The sequence below is a fragment of the Macaca mulatta genome, chromosome 11 (genome assembly GCF_049350105.2).
Source record: "Macaca mulatta isolate MMU2019108-1 chromosome 11, T2T-MMU8v2.0, whole genome shotgun sequence".
Classification (NCBI taxonomy): domain Eukaryota; kingdom Metazoa; phylum Chordata; class Mammalia; order Primates; family Cercopithecidae; genus Macaca; species Macaca mulatta.
In genome coordinates, this window is record NC_133416.1 from 18,191,421 (window position 1) to 18,205,778 (window position 14,358).

The following is a 14,358-nucleotide window of genomic DNA, read 5'->3' on the forward strand; positions in this document are numbered from 1 at the left end:
TAGCATGTATCTTTTACATGAAAATACAAATCCTGAAATAATAGATTTTACTATTTACATTTCAGTGAAATATTTATGCTTTGTGACTTACTTGAACACAAAATAACACTCCATTCCTGAGACTTTCAATAAGTTTATACTGAAAATGTTGGTTGCAGAGATGCTATTTCTAGAAATATTTAAAGCACAATATATGTTAATATCAAACTTTGGTAGCAAAATATTCAAGCCAATAAAAATGGGCTAAAGGACACTATGAAAACGAAAAGACAAGCCACAGACTAGCAGAAAATATTTGTAAATCCATCTTTTTAAAAAACATTTCTTGTAAGGCACTGTGCTGGCAGCAAATTCCCAGTTCTTTTGTCTGAGAAAGTCTTCACTCCTCCTTCACTTTTGAAGGATAATTTTACTGGATACTGAATTCTAAGTGATTTTTGTTTCTGTTTTCCAATAGTTTAAATATTTCATTCTACTCTTTTCTTGCTTACATGGTTTTTCAAGAGATGTCTGACATAATTCTTACCCTTAATCCCTTAAAGGTAAGGTGAAGTTACCCCTCAACCTTTCAAAAATCTTCCCTTTGTTTTTGAATTTCTGCAATTTAAGTAAGACATGCCTGTCTGTAGATTTTTTGGTGTTTATCCTGAGCTTGGTGTCTGGCATTAATTTTGAGCTTCCAAGATTTGTGGTTTGATGTCTGTCGTTAATTTTGGAAAATTCTCAGTCATTATTATTTCAAATATTTCTTTTGATCCTTTCTCTCTTTCTTCTCCTCATGGTATTCCCATTCCGCATACATTACACCTTTTGTAATTGTCTCATAGTTCTTCAATATTCTGTTTCAATGTTTTCATTTTTCTTATGCCTTCGGTTAGGAAAGTTTCTATTGCCCTACCTCCAAGCTCACCGATTCTTTCATTAGTCCTCTCCAATCTACTGATGGCATCAAAGGACTCAAAGGCATTCTGCATTTCTGTTAGTTTTGAATTTATTTAGTTGTGTCCCACAAATTTTGATATATTCTGTTTTCATTTTCATTTAGTCAATGTATTTTTTATCTCCCTTGAAACTTCCTCTTTATCCTATGGATTATTTAGAAACGTGTTGCGTATCTTCTCAATGTTGGAGATTTACTCATCTTTCTGTTATTGATTGCTAGTTTGTCTCCACTGTGTTCACAGAATGCATGTATGATTTCAATCTGTCTAAATATGTTGAGGTATTTTTCATAAGCAGGAATATGGTTTATTTTGATATGTACAGTGCCTTCATTAATGTTTACATAGGTATGATTAACTCTCAAGGTCTGTACCTCCCTACAACCTCTTGAATAGTACTTCCAGATTAATCCTGTTTAAATACATTTTGATTTAACTATTGACAATACACTTCTAGGGATCAAGAACCTAAAATGGGTCCATACTGGCTATCACAACACTGTAAATTCACCTGTGTAGCTTCTGAAGTCCATCATCACCTGGAACCCTCTCCATTATATTAACTCCCATCTCTATGACTTTGGGGCCATCTCAACTTTTCCTTAGTTTTGATAACCATATTGATAATTACAGTTATTTGATAAACACTTTTGTAGTACACACACACACACACACACACACACACACACACACACAGTCATTTACCCATTCAGCTAACTTATGAAATAAGTATGATAATCATGATTTTACAACAGAGGAAATAAAAGCTCAGAGCTTGGTACTTGCCCAAGACCACCTAAGTGGCAGAGCCAGGTTTTAAATTCAGATCTTGATTACTCTAAAACTTCTGCTGTCCATCACTGGAAGAAGAATAAAAGCATGACTTTTCCTTTAGCACTTGATTCCATCCGGTTTAATTTAACCAATATTTGGGAGTATAAACTGTAAGCATGGAGCTAGGTACTTGAAGACAATCTGAAAAATAAAGATTCCACAAGATACACTAGAACTAGACTGTAATTGTCTGCAGGCAGCTTAAAAACTATGGGACTTTAAGATAGATAATTCTAGTTTGTGAATAAAATTATAAACTCTTTGAGGGCAGGGGCCTTTTCTTTACCCTGGCATACGACTATTCAATCTTCTCTATATTTGCTTCCTGTTTTCCTTTTAAGGTAATTATGAACCTATTGGGACCACTATACATTGTTATCAGTATTGACTAGTTTCTGACCGCTGCTCACCAATACTTCCTTTCTTTTTGGTTCCTTAAGAAAGTCTCCCATAATAACTATGTCCTCAAATTATAACATAGCCCTTCTTTTCCTTCACTCCCCTCAGAAAATAACTGCATCTCCCACACAACTAAAAAAGAGATACAAATAGCATGCCCTCCTTTACATATAAATAAGAACATCTACAATAGCACACGAGGTCTATTAGATGTTAAATACTGCTTTAAAAATAGATTCACAAATGACATTTAAAATATTCCATTTACTTATTTCAGAAATGCATCTTGTGCAAAAAGTTCAGTCAAAAATATATATCATAGTACCTTAAATGCATGTCTTTATGTGACATAGAAATTCATCTTTTTTAGATAGAATAATTAAAATGTCGTGGGCAACTGCTATCCAGGTTTTTAGCTAGCTTAACCAAATCCTCTAAACAGAATTCCTGTAGCCTTCGAAATGTTTAGTCTTTTTTCAAAGTATTTAGAAGACAAATTCGGAATATAAAACTTTAATAAGACTTCCACCATTAAAAATGTTTAATTGACTTTTTTTTTTTTTTTTTTTTTTTTTTTTTTGAGACAGAGTCTCACTCTGTTGCCCAGGCTGAAGTGCAATGGCATGATCTCGGCTCACTGCAACCTCAGCTTCCCGGGTTCGAGCTACTCTCCTGCCTCAGCTTCCCGAGTAGCTGGGATTACAGGCGCCTGCCACCATGCCCAGCTAATTTTTGTACTTTCAGTAGAGACGAGGTTTCACCATGTTGGCCAGGCTAGTCTCAAAATCCCAACTTCACCCACCTTGGCCTCCCAAAGTGCTAGAAATACAGGCATGAGCCACCGCGCCTGGCCTTAATTGACTTTTAATTGGCTTTTTTACATCATGTGACTGACTTCATGTTAAAGATTCTAAGAGGTAAAGTATTTTCTGAATAGAGAAGATTTTTTTCTAGTATTCTTGCATAAACAGATTTCATTTAGTCTTCATGTAAGGGTCAATAATTTCAATCATCCCCCAAACTAGCAGCAAGAAGCTATTCAATGTGCTGCTAGCTAACCCCTACAGCTTGTGCAGTCATATTCTGAATGAAAAACAGAAGATAAAGTGTGTGTGTGCCTGTGTGTGTGTGTGTAGGCAAAAGGAAGCTGGAGGGTTAATCACTATATGTATCTCTTCCTTAAAATCTGATTTCAGGATGGAATTTTTTCATTTTATCCATAAAAAGGAAACAAACTGAAAAGGTAGATTTTTTTTCTTTCAAATTGGCTACTACTTAAATAACTGCCTACTCCTGAGAGTAGATAAGTCTAAAGTTAAATTATGCATTTCATAAAACTCTAACCCTATTCCCAGTAACGCAGCTCATCAGTGACCAATTAACCCATTTTCATAAACCTATAGTAATCTCAGCCAGAAATGTTGGCACATCTCTAGGGCTGGCTGGATAGTCTCATCTTAACGAAGATGAATGGTGTATCAAAGAAACGATGACTACACACAATTTGTCAAGGTGATCTACTGTATCGAGACCTTCATCAACAACGCATTCCATTTTGAGCCCCTTAGTACAAAACTCCCTTTAGGTTTTCCCACATAATCATGGTGATAATGACAACAACAATGAGGAGAAGATACCTGTAATAACAATAATTACATTATTCTGTGAACTTCTTTGTGCTCCTCAATGTACTAGGCATTTTATATATACTATCTCATTTAAGCCTAACAATCCCAACACTACACCCTCTTTACAACTATAAAATTTAAGGCTCAGAGAGCATGCATGCCCAGAACTAAACAGTGAAGACTACGAAACCCGTTCTTTTTGCTACATCCTACACTCACTGTCTACATAAAAAAGCAACTGGTAAATGTTCCTTAAAACTATTTTTCTTTTAATAGTCAATTATTTTTTGGAGAAGTCAAATAAATGACTTACTATTTACTAAGAAGCATTTCTTAAAGATAAAAAAGAATATGATTTGCAATAGAGAGAACACAAAAGTACTTGCCAGATTACTCATAGTTTAGAGGTTACAGTGGCCACAGGAGAATGAAACTCTTGGGCTAGCTCTGAAGATTAAGGGACATGTTGTTAATCATTGTTAAGGCCTTGAATACAGTCACCTCAATCATTATGCAAGGAACAGAATAAGTAAGCTATGAGAGGAAAATATAACATTTTCTTCTAGACGAAAACACAAAAATAGCAGCTGCAACATTAGACAAAAATGACCACCTAGGTAGTCATGACCACCACACTAGAATCGAAGAATACCTAAATAATGGAGTACATGGAGATAATTTTACTAGCAGCTGACCAGCATTCCTCTCCCAAAACAGATACTGGAAAGAAATATAGTATATTCGTCCATTTTCACACTGCTATAAAGATACTACACAAGACTGGGTAATTTATAAAGGAAAGAGGTTTAAGTGACTCACAGTTCCACAGGCTTAACAGGAAGCATGGCTAGGAGGCCTCAGAAAACTTAGAATCACGGTGGAAGGTGAAGGGAAAGCAAGCCCATCCAACAGGCGAGAGGTGAGAGTGTGTGAAGGAGGAACTGTTCAACACGATAAAACCATTCCCACGATCCAATCACCTCCCATTAGGTCCCTCCCTCAACACAGAGGGATTCTGGGGATTACAATTTGAGATGAGATTTGGGTGGGGACACAAAGCCAAACCATTATCCTATAGTAATTACGTTCATTCAATAGTATCCTGGCACCTTTAAAAAACCTAGGTATATCTTTTGTGAGATGAAGAAAGAATAAAAGGACATGCGAAAAAACCTCAGCCCAGAGATAAGAGGACCACATGTTCTTGGTGGATGGAAGAGTAACAACAACAGAAATAAAGGCAGGTAAAAAGAAAACCAAACAAATGGGAAAACTCATGGAGATAGAAGAACTATCCATTCCATTTTACTAAGCATCATACCACATATATCAAGGCATCCAGATGAATGATTAAAATTCTAGAGAAGGGACTAGGGTTTTCTCCACAGCAAGAAATGTAAAAACATTGAAAATAACATAAGCTGGTTTTTAATGGAAAATTCATTTTTATTTTTATTTTATTGAAAAGGGGTCTCACTCTGTCGCCCAGGCTGGAGTACACTGATGCAATCTCAGCTCACTGCAGCCTTGACCTCCCGGACTCAAGTGATCCTCCCACCTCAGCATCCCGAGTAGGTGAGACCCACAGCTAACTTTTGTATTTTTTGTAGAGACAGGGTTTCTCCATGTTGCCCAGGCTGGTCTCAAACTACTGAGCTCAAGTAATCCTCCCACCTCAGCCTCCTAAAGTGCTGGGATTACAAGAGTGAGTCACCACGCCTGGCCAGAAAATTCATTTTTAATTACCTATAGATTAATAATTCCTTCAAAAATTTCCAAGTGATGTATAATTCTAAAAATGCCAATGCTTTCAAGACCATATAATCAGTTTAGTTTTGTTTTCTTTCCTCCTCAGCTGCTTCCTCCTCTTCCTTTTCTTCTATTTGTTTGCCAGTTTATTCAGAAACAACATATAAGATGGCCCTGTCTTACTACTGTTCCAGGGGCACTAGGCTACAATAACATTCAAAAGTTTCATGCTTAAAAGATTCTCTGCATGTAATGAGTTAATTCCCATTTAACTCACTGTGACAATTCACAATATTATTACTTTTACCTTACATTTTTCATAATAAAATACTTTCATATCCATGATCTCAATTGATTCTTATAACATGTAAGCTGGAAGGTAAGCAGGGCCAACTGCCACACCATTCCCATTTTAAAAATAAGCAAACTGACACAAAGACGTCAAGGAACTAGGGTCACAACACTGAAGGGCATCTGCAGCACAGCCCAGGTGTTGACAGGGAGCTCCGAACACCTAGCCTGGGACCCTCATCACGACTTCACACTAACAGCATTTCATGGATAATTGCAGTATTTCTGAGTACATGCAAATGACAAAGTTTCCAAAGAAACAGCAGACTGATTCAAATATACTAATTTTTCTACAAATGAACTCACCTCAGAAATGAAAATAAGCTCCAATTCTTACATTTCTACTTCAGTCCAATGAAGGCTAAATTAAAGGGGTTCTGCATGTAACAAAATGATAAAAGTAAAATATTCATTTTGAAGCACAATATGTAACCCATAGTTGCTTTTGCTTAATAAATATATTTCATTCTCTCCTATACTTTTTTGTTTCCTCTTTTTTATCAAGATTCAAAATTATATAGATGGAAACAATGAAGAAGAAAGAGATCATGAAGGATCAAATATTGTCAAATGGTGCATCCCATGTTAATGCTACTTGACTTAATCCCTACAGTAACCTTGGGAAGTACTGAAAAAGCTAACATTCTAAGATTAAAACTATGATTTGAATCCATGTCTAATCCCAAATGCCTCAAAGCTACTTCATTTTGCATCTTTTTAATATTTTTCTAGCATTTTATACACTGTAAGTAAAATAGGCACATTTAAGTATTTCTTCTATGTAGTTGGGCACGTGTATTGAGCTCAAAGACTATAAATAAACATAGTAATCAGGTTATTTAAATTGTAGACCTTTTAAAAGTACATGTTATTAAATGTAACCTATATCTGTGTAACTTACTATTGTAAAATATATGTTGAATATGTATCCATCAATTAAATATTTAAATAATCCATAATTGGGAATATTTTTTAAAACTCAAATAGGAAAAAATGCCAATAATAGGACAAAGACAAAGAATTTGTGGTTTTTTGTGTTTCGTGACAGGGTCTTGCTGTGTTGCCCAGGCTGAAGTACAGTGTCACTATCATAGTTCACTACAGCCTTAACCTCCTGGGCTCAAGCAATCCTTCCACCTTGGCCTCCCAAGTAGCTAGGACCATAGGTGTGTACCACCACATCCCGCTACTTTTTATATTTTTTTGTAGAGATAAGGTCTCACTATGTTGCCCAGGCTAGTCTCAAACTCCTGAGCTCAAGCAATCCTCCTGCCTCAGCCTGCCAAGTGCTGGGATTATAATCATGAGCCACTGTGCCCGGCCGAGTTTGTGTTTTAAACCAAAAACTACCCTAGTTACCATGGCACTTTAACGAACTATAATAATTAACAATATTAACTTTTTTATAACATGAGTCTAGCAGCAAGGAAAATGGACTTTGGAGTAAGGGAGATCTGCATTTGAATTCCCATGCCATAAGTTAACACTATGGAAATACTGAAGATGAGAATTCCATTCTTTTGTACAGACGTTAATATAATAAAAAAATCACTTGCCTGCAGGCCACACATATTTGACAACCTGAGCAATGTCATAAAAAAAGTATAAAACCTATATGGCTAGCTAAATAGATGTCACACCCTCTATGTGCTGAACTTCTGCATTTTACTCACAGAAGACGCCCTCAAGCTTGGTTAACATCTTATTAATAAATCTTTCTTTTTCTTTAGGTTCTAATGTTTCTACTTTTTTATACAAACTTTATACAAACATTTTTTATACAAACTTTAAAATTAGCAAATCAATCCGCAGCAGGTTAGAAGCATTAAATTTGAATTTAGGAAGTTAGGGTTGCTAGATGTGGCAGAAAGAAAGAATATAAGAAAGAAATTGATATATTATAATAATAAGAGAAAAATAATACATAAGATGCAAAGAAAAAATGCATAAGGCATCCTGAGAATATGTGATATAGAACCAAACAACCAAGCATATATCAATACCCTCCATGGAGACACTATATTACAGCCCAAATAAACAGTATGCATAATGATGAATTTACATTATGCTTACGAAGGATGGGATGTGCTCAATGCTTATAAGAAAAATTATCCTAAATCGTTAAAAAAAAATAAAATCTTCGTATTTAAAGTAATGCACTTTAATTCATGTAGCTAGACAGCTAGGAAATTCACTTGTTTTTAAATTTGAAAAGCACACTATTAGGTAAACCTGATAAATGAGATGTTAGAATAGTTAATAGAACAACTATTAGGGGCTCAGGCCTCATACCTAGTACCAGACAGTGTACTAAACACAACAGTGTAGGTTTTTTCTTTCAAAAAGCTCACAGCTCAATAGAAAATACTACCACAAATATCAATAAGTTGTAATACTATTTGGTACTGTAACAGAGGTTAAACAAAAGACATACAATGTTTAGTTTTCTCCTTTTATGACATTATCAGCTACTGAATTTCAAAGCCTGGAAGCTTTAGTTCAGAAAGGGTTGCGAAGCGTGACTTTAAGAAGGCTGAAACAAACAAAATAGTTTAGAAAAAATATACCAAAGGCAAGACTCTGTAACATAGATTAAAAATAAGCATCAGAAGTTCCATCTCTCCTCCTCTCTACAAAGAAAAATAATGACAATAACAACAACTAACATTCACTGAGAGCTTACTGTGTTCCAGGCTCTGCTCTAAGTGCCCAACATATATGAACTCATTTAATCCTCACAATGACCTTATGAGGGAAGTTCTATTATTATCCTAAATTAATAGATGATAAAATTGAGGCATGAAGACACTAAATTATTTGCCCAAAGTGACACTGGTAAGTGAAGAACTAAAATTGTAAACAGAAAGTCTGGCTTCAGAGCCCATGACGCTAACTACTACGTACCCAAATATTAAAAACTTAATGATGCCATTGTGTTATAGAAGGTATAGTTCTCAAAGCACATCCTAGTGACTCTTTTTTAAGAGCTATTATTAAAACTGTTTCAACAGTCCTTCAACACAAATTATTTTCCATTTTTGCTCATTTACCAACATATGTTTATGATTTGGATCTATTTGCTCTATATTCCTCAGGTGCTTTTTGTAAGTACATCAAAAATTTCCCTATGACTCCTGCCATTAAAAACTCAGAGACTAAGAAAGAGCAGCATTTTTCCATTTTTTATACAAACTTTAAAATTAGCTAAACAAATAGTAAATGAGGGGAATTCGCTCTTCATAGAAATATTATTTTAATCTTATATATAAACTACCAAAATACATATATTTCCTAGTGTTATTTCTGGTAGACAGTGTTTAATACATAGTAGCTAATATTTTAATCATGAATATCCAACTATTATTCTAATTAATATCACTTTTATTCTAACTAATATTAGAGTCATTTCTCAAATGCCAGCAATATTTCCCATAGGTGTAAATGATCATTTAGAAACACACCCACTCTGAGTGACTAAGAAACCCTTCTGTATATTGCAGCTATTAGTAGGCTTCACATAATTAACAAGATTTTGCCTGTAACTCCTATTCACCTAAGTTGTGAAGATTAAGGATAAATAATATTGCTAGGAAAATTTAAAGATGGGCTTCTGTCACTTAAATACCCAAAGTTAACTTACATTTTCAATATGTTTGGTGTTTGAAGGATTAATCTATACTAAAAATATCAAAATAATTCATTGAACTTACTGAAGGTCCTTCTATAATAAGGGCATTCTTAGCCCTGAAGATAAAATGTTAACAAAGAACAACTTCCCTCTAACTCACTTTATCCCCTGGACCATGCTGCATTTACCTTAAAGCACTTATGTTGTATTTAATATCAGTCATTTGTTTGCATATTTGTCTCATAGTTGGAATATAAACTACAAAAGGACACAGGCCAACTTGCTTTTTTTGTAATACCAGCACCTACAAAGTCCTGGCAGTAGCAGGTGCTTAATAAATGTTTGTTGAATCCACATACAAGCATACACCTTCACTCCAAGGACTTCAGATTAAATCATTAAGCATGCCACAGTTAAACAGTCCATGGTGGAGCTAAATCTACCAACCCTGAGACTCGACTCTCAAGAGACTTTCATTTGGTCTTATTCTGACCCCTTAGCCCACAGAGGCATGTCTATGCAGATTGCTCTAATAGAGCACAGACTACATCCCTGGATTATTCTTCTAAGCCTAGATCCTTTGATCTATAATAATAGCTACCACTCACTGATAGCACTCTATGTGCCAGGTACAACACCAAACACATCATATACCTCAGTTCATGTGATCTTTACAATAACCTGAGAGTAGTAAGTATTACTCGCACTTTACAGGTGAAGATGATGAGGCCCTAAAGAGGTTATGAAAAGTGTTGAAAGTCCCAAGGTCATGGGGCAGAGGCAAGATTTGAGCCACATTTGTCAGACAGTACAGTCCACATTCTCGACCACTGACATTCCTAAACAGAAGGTATGATGATTAATTTTGGGTGCCAACTTCATTAAATTAAGGAATACCTAGATAGCTGGTAAAACATTACTTCTGTGTGTATCTGTGATGGTGTTTCTGGAAGAGATTAGTGTGTGAGTTGGTGGACTGGTGAGAAGGATCTGCTGCCCTGAATGTGGATGGGCACCCATCCAATCGACTGGGGGACCAGATGGAACAAAAAGGTGGAGGAAGGGTGAATTTCTTCCCACTCTTCCATAGTCAGGACACCCTTCTTCTCCTGACCTTGGATGTTAGAACTTGAGGGTCTCTGGCTTTTGGACCCTGAGACTCACACCTGTAGCTCCTTGGGGTCTTAGGTCCTCAGCTTCCCTGGCTCACAATCGACTAACCTGGTTCTCCAGCTTGCAGATGGCCTATCGTGGGACTTATCGGCCTCCACAATTGTGTTAGTCAATTCCCCTAATAAACCCCTTATAATCCATCCATCCATCTATCCATCCATCAATACATATCCTATTGTTTCTGTCTCTGGAGAACTCTGACTAGTACAGAAGGCTACTAGTAAACAAAGCTTTTCAAAGAAGCCTCTAAAGGTCCCTTGAGAGTCACTTTAGATGGTTTTTAATGAGCTTTTAAAAAGCAATGTTTGTTGCCTTGTGGTAGTCTACTATTTTCAACTCTTACATTCTCTGACACACAGGGACTCAGGAATACAGAGAATACTAACCAAAAGAAGTTACTCCGAGGTGACAGCAAAGTTAAGGATAAAAATCATGCTCAAAGGAAAAATCTGAGCAGTCTAGAAAACTTGTGAGCAAAACACTAGAAAAAAAAATCAAACTCCTAGATGCACAATCTTATTGCATAACGGACCAAATCCCTATTAATAACTAAAATCCTTATAGGGCTGAAAAACTCTAGAGCACTTACAAGTATACACACTAAGTTCACTAAATAGGAAATTCCTAGGCTGGGAGCAGTGGCTCACACCTGGAATCCCAGCACTTTGGGAAGCCAAGGTGGGCAGATCACGAGGTCAGGAGTTGGAGACCAGCCTGGCCAACATGGTGAAACCCCATCTCTACTAAAAACACAAAAATTAGCCAGGTGTGGTGGTGCATGCCTGTAATCCCAGCAACTCGGGAGGCCAAGGGAGGAGAATTGCTCGAACCCAGAAGGTGGAGGTTGCAGTGAACCGAGTTCATACCACTGCACTCCAGCCTGGGCGACAGAGCAAGACTCCATCTAGAAACAATTTTAAAAATAAAAATAAATAAATAAATGGGAAGTTCCTGAGGCAAAAAAACTGCCGCCAGAACATATGTGTCATATAGATTTAATGCTAAAACTTTCATGAGAGGCAGTGGAAACAGGAATAAGGCTAAGGAATAAGACAGTCTCTCCCAAGTTTAAACTTCAGCTCTGCCAATTAATACATGACTTCAGGAAAGGCACTTATCAACTACTCTGAGCCTCAGTTTCCAGTGTGTAAAGTGGAAACAATAATACCTCCCTGTAGTGAAATTAAGAGAAACATGGCTAATGCATCATGTCCATGACCATTAAGTTGAGTACATCTATGTGGATTGGTAATGATAGAAAAAAGGTAAATTTCTTTTTTAAAAAATGGTGCTTTTAGTGACCTGTATGTTCCAAAGCAGCCGCAGCCAAGAAACTGACCAATAATGGAGACTTGTCCTAAAATCCAAGTTCCGAGGCAGAACTGGACTGCCCACAAGGGAGACCCTACCCAGAGAGGTATATCTAAAAATCTGTTCTTCACCAACGTGGACTTCATGGGCAGGCAGCTGCATACAGTCGTGGGCTCAAAAGGTTCAGGACCTTGTTCTGTGATAATAATCTTTCAATTCTTAATAACTGTATCTTTGAATTTGTGTTTTGTACATAAAGCCCAAAGGGATAACAGAGCTTGGCTTAGCACTGTGGCTCATGTGCAGTCCTGCCTCCGGCCAGCCCCCTCCACTAGGGACAGAAAGTGGGTTGCAGAGAGGAAATGGCCATCCCCCTCCTGAGCCAGCAGTGAGATACCACTTTAGGTGGATGACTCAGTGGGGTTCTCTTGCCCACCCCTAATTCAGGTACCAAGCGAATCCTGGCAGGATCGCTTGTAGGCTGACCATCTGCGGTTTGGGGTAGAAGGGGAAAGTGACTTTCCTAGCTGGAACCCCCACATTTCATTTTGCTCTTGGCCCTGCAATTTATCTAGCCTGCCCTGTCCCTGACTTTGTGATGGCAACAAAAACACTACCAAGAGGAGAGAGGTAATTGGTTAGCAAATATCATCTTTTAAAGTGTAAAGTCCACTGGGAAACTATTAGCTACTCCAGCTTAGATTAATCAAACTGTTGCCTTTGCAACGTGGCATTGAGACCAGCAACACTAAGTCTTAATGATTAAGGAAAAAGAAACTTTCTTCTAGAGTGGAGCTCAACAACCATGGAAATAGCACTTTGTTAAAAGAGCTGGCCTCTTCCTTCCTCTTTCACCCTATGAGATACCACGTGATCTCATAGGTCTTCCTCTGCCCCTTCCTTATTTAATTGGTCCTTCAAAGAAATTTATTTAAATGCAGATACTGTTCTAGATCCAAGTATACACGGATGAACTATAGTGACTGAAACTGACCAGTAAGAATAACAAAAGCTAATATTTGAGCACTTGCCAGCTAATATTTGCTGCCTAAAGCACCATTGAGAAGGATTCTCATGACTCTTTCAAGATTCCAGGCTCTTTTTTAAGTGCTTTACATATTTAACAATTTAATTCTTGTAACAAGCCCATGAAGGTAAGTTGTAATACTGTCCTATTTCAAGAGACAAGAAAATTGAAACATGTAGAATTTGAGTAACTTGCAAATTCATACAGGTACTAAGTGGTAAAGGCTGGTTTCAAACTTAAACAATTATAACACAGTATGATAAATGCTGAAACATAGATTATGGGAATAGTACAAACAAGAATTTAAGTAAACCAAGTAGTTATGGATAACGTTAACAAAAACTTTTAAGAGTCTTTTGTGAACTAGCCTAAAAACTTAACTGTCTGTGATGACGACGATTATTATTATTAATTTTTGAGCCTGTGTCGCCAGGCTAGAGTGCAGTGGCGTGATCTCGGCTCACTGCAACCTCCACCTCCCAGGTTCAAGTGATTCTCCTGCCTCAGCCTCCCGAGTAGCTAGGATTACTGGCATGCACCACCACGTCCAGCTAATTTTTGTATTTTTAGTAGAGATGGGGTTTCACCGTGTTGGACAGGATGGTCTCGATCTCCTGACCTCATGATCTGCCCACCTCGGCCTCCCAAAGTGCTGGGATTACAGGCGTGAGCCACCATGCCTGGCCAATTGTCCATTATTTTTAAAAGTATTTGTAAAGAAAAACTCTGTTTCAAAGAAATTAGTATAAAAGAACACTTTACAACCTAACTGATTATTACAGACTAAGTTCAGTAGATTTTAGTTTCCTCACCTGAGAAACAAAAGAACTAGACTAGATCAGGATAGCAAGTACATGACGTTTGTGCGGGCACTCCCCATTCCCATAAAAGACATCAATAATTTATCATTACACTCTTTAATGCTGAGCTGAACCCAAAAATGTGGGAATTCTCAACCTTGCTCTAAACAGCCACTACTAAATTCTAAAGTCAGCATGGAAATGGAAACCAGGTATTATCCCTGAATTAGACAATCTCCACAGTCCCTATCTGACTCCAAAAATCTATGACTATGTATCAAAAAAAAAAATTCTTTAAACCACAGAAAAAGAAATCACTTTTATTTTGTCAGGTGAGTGTACCAATCATTGCTAGCAAAATACAGACCTCTCATTATTTACTTTCAAATCCTTGAAAATACACAAAGAGGAATTAAACAAAGGCACTGCCCCATCTTTAAAATTTTCATAGACTATCTAGATAATAGCTCAAGTTCTCCGCCTTTGAGTAGAAATATCAAGAGCTATGAGCTATTAT

The 14,358-nt window shown here is 36.9% G+C and overlaps 1 protein-coding gene across 5 annotated transcripts in view; it reads right to left on the reverse strand.

The window, feature by feature from the left end:
* Positions 1 to 14,358, reverse strand: part of EPS8 (EGFR pathway substrate 8, signaling adaptor) — a 169,091-nt gene that overhangs the window by 111,415 nt on the left and 43,318 nt on the right. Inside the window, exon 1 of one of the 5 annotated variants that reach the window (XM_077952571.1) lies at positions 4,622 to 4,743. The gene's annotated coding sequence lies outside the window, so the exon portion shown is untranslated. 5 annotated transcript variants of the gene reach the window in all.